The sequence below is a fragment of the Tachypleus tridentatus genome, chromosome 9, assembly GCF_004210375.1.
Source record: "Tachypleus tridentatus isolate NWPU-2018 chromosome 9, ASM421037v1, whole genome shotgun sequence".
NCBI classification, from domain to species: Eukaryota; Metazoa; Arthropoda; class Merostomata; order Xiphosura; family Limulidae; genus Tachypleus; species Tachypleus tridentatus.
In genome coordinates this window covers 164,835,431-164,840,915 of record NC_134833.1, presented here as the reverse complement: position 1 = coordinate 164,840,915, position 5,485 = coordinate 164,835,431, and the positions used below count along the sequence as shown (strand labels likewise).

Below are 5,485 nucleotides of genomic sequence, written 5' to 3'. Positions count from 1 at the left end.
TCTATTTTTCAACTCTGAGGTCGTTATAATGTAATATTTAATTTCTTCATTCGTTGCCTTTATGTAGTTTATCACTGCTAAATTGGAGAAAGCCGGGAGAAATAGCTCTCGAATAGAATTTTGCAAATTTCAAAATAAACCAAATTTATAATAGAAGAGTGAATTGGAACAGATGTGTTTATAAAGCTGTCTTGAAATTTGTTGCTTAATTTTTATCTTTAAGTTATTTAGGTAATTAACATATTTTACCATATTTAGAACTAGAAACAAACGTTTATAATTGTGTCGCTTTCATACGAAACAATGTCATTCGATTTTAACTTTTCTTAAGATAAAAATGTTTTTAATTTGTAATACAATACACAGTGATCAACTACAATCTCGGAATGTTTTCAAATTAAATCTAATTTTAGTCATTGTATATTGTCTATTTCTTTTCTAGTCTTGAAATACTTAAATTCAATTTGAACTTATGTCTTACGTAAAACTGTTTTATATATACTGAATTAATATGCAGCCAACAAGCGTGATTTTTATGGGACAGAAAACATTATTGCTGTTTACGCTGGTAGCGACATCTCACGGTGGACAAGTGATGTTCATAATATGGATTTGTGCCCTATATGCTACGTTTCCTGTTGAGTTTGTGTGCATTCCTGCCGCTGTTGTTGAAGTGTTTGGCAAAAAACACACAACTATGATTTATGGAATGATCTACTTTATAGCAGTAAGTAACTAAAATGATATGTGTATATTCACCTACAATCTACAAGATGTTTATGTATTCTTTAGTATCGTCGAAATTATCGTTGAAGCAACGAGCACCAATATCGTCATTTCTCTGTGATTAAAATATGAAAGCAGAACATTAAATATTAAATATATGAAGTATTCATACACCATGTTCAATTTTCTGTTTGTTTTATCAATTAAAATTCTTTATCTCACCTACGTATCAAACCATGATAGTTAGTTTAGCCTTTTTCATAGACACATAACTGCTGAATGTCGATATAACTTGTTTGATATGTTAATCTATACATTTATCTTCACTCAAACGTCTACCTTCTAAGCGACTGTACATTTCCTTCTATGTATTACTTCAGCCCAGTGATATTTTATATAATAATCATCTAACTGCTGAGTGACTATATAAATATATATATATTCTTCAATCTGATACTTCATCTTGTTGATATCATTAAATAACCATCTAACTGCTAAGTGACTATATATACATTCTTTAGCTGATGCTCCATTCTTCTCGAAAATATAATTTTTCTCTCAAACTTCTCCCCACTTAGCGACAGCATATTTTCTTGTAGCTAGTACATGAGATTACTGATAAACATTTTTTTGATATACATCTAGATGCATAGTTATCATGTGTCTTCATGTAGGGTACTTCTGTTATCATCTGGCCTATAGTGTTTGAAAAAATTATTCCGTACTTCGGATGGTTTGGAACATTTTGTTTGTTTGGGAGTATTTCATTTATTGGTAAGTTATGAGAGTTTGTACAGAATAAAATAAAAATGTATGTTTTTCATCTTTACTGTATTGTAAAATATGTTCAATTATTTCACATCGCTACTTCTAGGCCCGGCATGGCCTAGCGCGTAAGGCGTGCGACTCGTAATCCGAGGATCGCGGGTTCGCGCTTGCGTCGCGCCATACATGCTCGCCCTCCCAGCCGTGGGGGCGTTATAATGTGATGGTCAATCCCACTATTCGTTGGTAAAAGAGTAGCCCAAGAATTGGCGGTGGGTGGTGATGACTAGCTGCCTTTCCTCTAGTCTTACACTGCTAAATTAGGGATGGCTAGCACAGATAGCCCTCGAGTTGCTTTGTGCGAAATTTCAAAACAAACGCTACTTCTAGCCTAATAAGTGTACTTACACATTAATTTTTTAAATAAATTACAACTTAACAGCAGTAAATGTAAAGTTAAAATAACTAAGCAAATTTATTTTTCGATCAATTACAACGTATCTCATATCTTAAAAGCCATCATTAAAACACTGTTAAATCACAGATTCTCTGAACTAAAAGTTCCATAACAAACTAGATTCGGTATAGAACTCACATGATACACCTAAAATAAAGGCGTTTTACCGACTTTAAATTCTCTTACGTGGTTTTGCGAAATTTTATGGGAAATAACATACATTCCTTATTCTTAAAACATATAAATTACGTGCGTTTAGATTCAGTGCTACTTGAACCTTTCTTTCAAAGAGAAATTTGACTTTGAAACCTTACTCATTGTACATTGTAAATTGTAAGTCTACGTTACACATAACGTTCAACAATACTACAACTAACGTAAAATCATTGTACTTTTACAATAAGCACGATTGCTGTGCACAGATTCAAATATTTCACATTGTACTTTACTCTAGGCCTATGTTGACGTAAACGGTAACAAACTTTAGTTTTCTCGCTGACTAACAAACTATAATATTAACATATAATAGTATGTTCGTACAGTATGTATAGATTGTAGTCCCTACCGTTCAGTAAGAAAATTAAATGTTAGTAGTATGGTAATAGACACTAGTTAAAAGCAAGAAGATTCGTAAGAATAATTTGTAAATGAAACATAATGGATCTATGTGTTTGTTTAATAATTACAAATAGTATTTATATAATTTCAAAATTGCACTGATTACTTTGGTAAGAAACTATTCATGACCCACTCGACCTAAAGCTTTAGACGTTATATATATCATTGTATACATAATAACGAAAGAAATATATTCTAGTAGACTATCACTCTTACACTTTTGATTTTGTTTGAAAACTAACAGACTAGTGTTCCTCTTCCGTTCTGCTCTGATATGCTTTCTAATATCTAATAGGATGATGTAGAAATATAATATTTTTGCCCATATAAATTGCATGTTTATAAATTCTTTAATTCAGACCTAAAACATGCGTGATCTCATTGCACAATTTATTTTTTGTTTTTAAATTCTTTACCTATTTTGTTATTTATACAGGATTTCTTGCGTCATTAGTATATTCTGAAAAGTAGCACACACTACGATAAAAGTCAACTATTCATAATGAAAAGAAAAATAAACAAGTCTTGTATGGGAATGTTGCCTGGCGGAATGAACCAATCATCGTTCTTATTATTTCACGTTTTACATTCCTTACTTTTTATTGAGTATAGAAATAAAGAACATCAACTCTTGTGTCCTACTTTCCTTCACACAGTATATTTGAGAGTCGTCATAGAAACATTCATTTTACTGTTGATTTTGTTTGTTGCTGATATGGAAGTTAAGATGAGTTGTTACTTTAAAACTTTGTAAAATGTGTTATCACATTAGGTGGAAGAATTATTTAAAACAGTTTAATAAAACATTAATAATGTTATGTAGTTCTCTTTTGTTTAGTATAACTTTTTGTTTGTTTTTTGGCCTGTCGTATACAAGAGGTTTGAATGTACGGAGTATAAATAAGTGAGTTCAAGTTTTTACGTTCCCATATCACAAAATGTTATCTCTGTATTACACGGTCGTCGATATTATATGATAGTGACAGGAAACTTTACTATTCTAATAGAATCTTTGAGAGAGTTAGCGGCAAGTGCTTTTACCTAGGTTATTTTCCTTCTAAATAGGACTTACACAATTCACAGTTGTACACAGATAGTTCTCGTATAAGTAACGCGTAGAGAAATTAAAAATATAAAGAAGGTTAGTTTTATCTGTTGTTTGTAATTCTACAGACATGACGCATGAACAGATATGCACACATTATTTCACTGTCGATAGAACACAATACTGAAGGATTGTATACTTATATTCAACTATTAATACCTGTTTCGGATAAAGAACTGGAATGTCCTTTTAGTTATGTGAGAAAGTCAGGTGTAAGTGGAGACTTTGTTGTACATCTGTAAAGAAGGGTTTGGAACTTCGAGTGTATTGCAAAGACCAATCCTACAGTCTACTCAAATACTGCTTGTGGAGCAATCAACCTGTGCGGAGTCCTTACAACATATCTTCCGAGGCCTCTTTGCAGTAAGACCATGTTAACCTGATGTTGTGCTCTTTCCTACTCAACGAAGAACATGACGAGTCTAACTTACCCTTTCTGAGACAGAAGAGTAAAAAGATTTTTATAATTATGAAAACATTGCTGTAGGACGAGGAAACATTCGAGTTTCAAACACCAAAATTATACAATTATGTGTATCATTGACTCAGTCTAATGAACGAATTAATTTGGTAAGTCGATTCAAATAACAGATTCTGTAACGGAAAGGCAAACTGTTGGATTTATGGGGCATTTGTGTGTGATATCGTAGGTCAGGGCCCCCCCCGCTAGTACAGCGGTACGTCTTTGGATTTACAACGCTAAAATCAGGGGTTCGATTCCCCTTGGTGGGCTCAGCAGATAGCCCGATGTGGCTTTGCTATAAGAAAACACACAAACACACACTCGTAGGTTAGTGGCTCGGGGAAGTATCACCAATACCTATGGCCGGTCTTGACTGTTTCTCTTTAAAACAAATTATGAGAACTTTAAGTCTGTTTTAGTAAACCATAAATAACTTTGAGACAGAGTATATATGCATGTTAACACATTTCATTAGAGGTAGGTGTTACTTATTGTAGCATCTGATTATATAACCTATTAGTTTCCAGGACTTTTTATAAGGGTAAATTCTCACTGAGGTCTTTCACCTATAACACCTTAACACTCCTACGAAAGTGGGGCCTAATAGGCCCCAGAGCAACTTAAAGTTTATTAATATTAGGCTAATAATTTTGTATTTAAATTAAATTGCCATTTAAATCTATTAATGAATGGATTAACAGAGATTCCCACTGTCCCTATCTACTATCTAGCAGAAACCACAGCAAGGGGGAACGGGCTTGGAGAAATCAGACTAGAAACGTCTTTTCGTAGGGTGTTAAACTTCATCACTAGAATAATCAATGAATCTTCTTGGTAGAAGAAGCAAGGTGTCAGTAATATCAAATCAATCTCTGTATATCTCTCCATTCCCAACCTTTTTCAAGAATTCTACGACGTGGCAGAGCTTTTCTCCAGACTTCACCTTTCTGTGTAAACCGTGGAATGCCAATATTAATGTTTCGTGTTCCATTACAAAACTCAATCCAGACGTTTTTTGTCTTCCTCAGGGACGTTAACTTATCTATCTCCCCAAAGGAGGTTCAACACTTTGGAAGCAGCTACGTTATTACACCTACATGACGTACACGGAATCCGTTCCATAATCATAGGTCTATCCACCCACTTCAAGGAGGTGGTAACCTACTCTAACCAAGTTGCGGAATATATCTTGTCTCACCAATGTTTTCTTCTTGTTCGCCTGTACTGGTGGAGGACTTTTTCGGGGACGTTCAGTTTATCAAGCCTATCACTCCACGTGCATTTAAACCGACAATCCCTCAATGCATACAACCTCAACTACCAAAATGCCTTGTTATCTACACTCACAGCT

At 33.8% G+C, this 5,485-nt stretch overlaps 1 long non-coding RNA gene across 2 annotated transcripts; it reads left to right on the top strand.

Moving 5' to 3' along the window:
- The first annotated feature begins 521 nt into the window (after positions 1-521).
- Positions 522-4,553, top strand: LOC143226858 (uncharacterized). Of its 2 annotated transcripts, none has more exons than XR_013014787.1 (2): positions 522-727; positions 3,003-4,553. It is a non-coding gene; the product is annotated as an uncharacterized LOC143226858 (long non-coding RNA). The 2 variants fall into 2 exon arrangements; XR_013014788.1 differs by lacking the exon at positions 3,003-4,553 and adding an exon at positions 1,401-1,502.
- Positions 4,554-5,485: the final 932 nt, after the last annotated feature.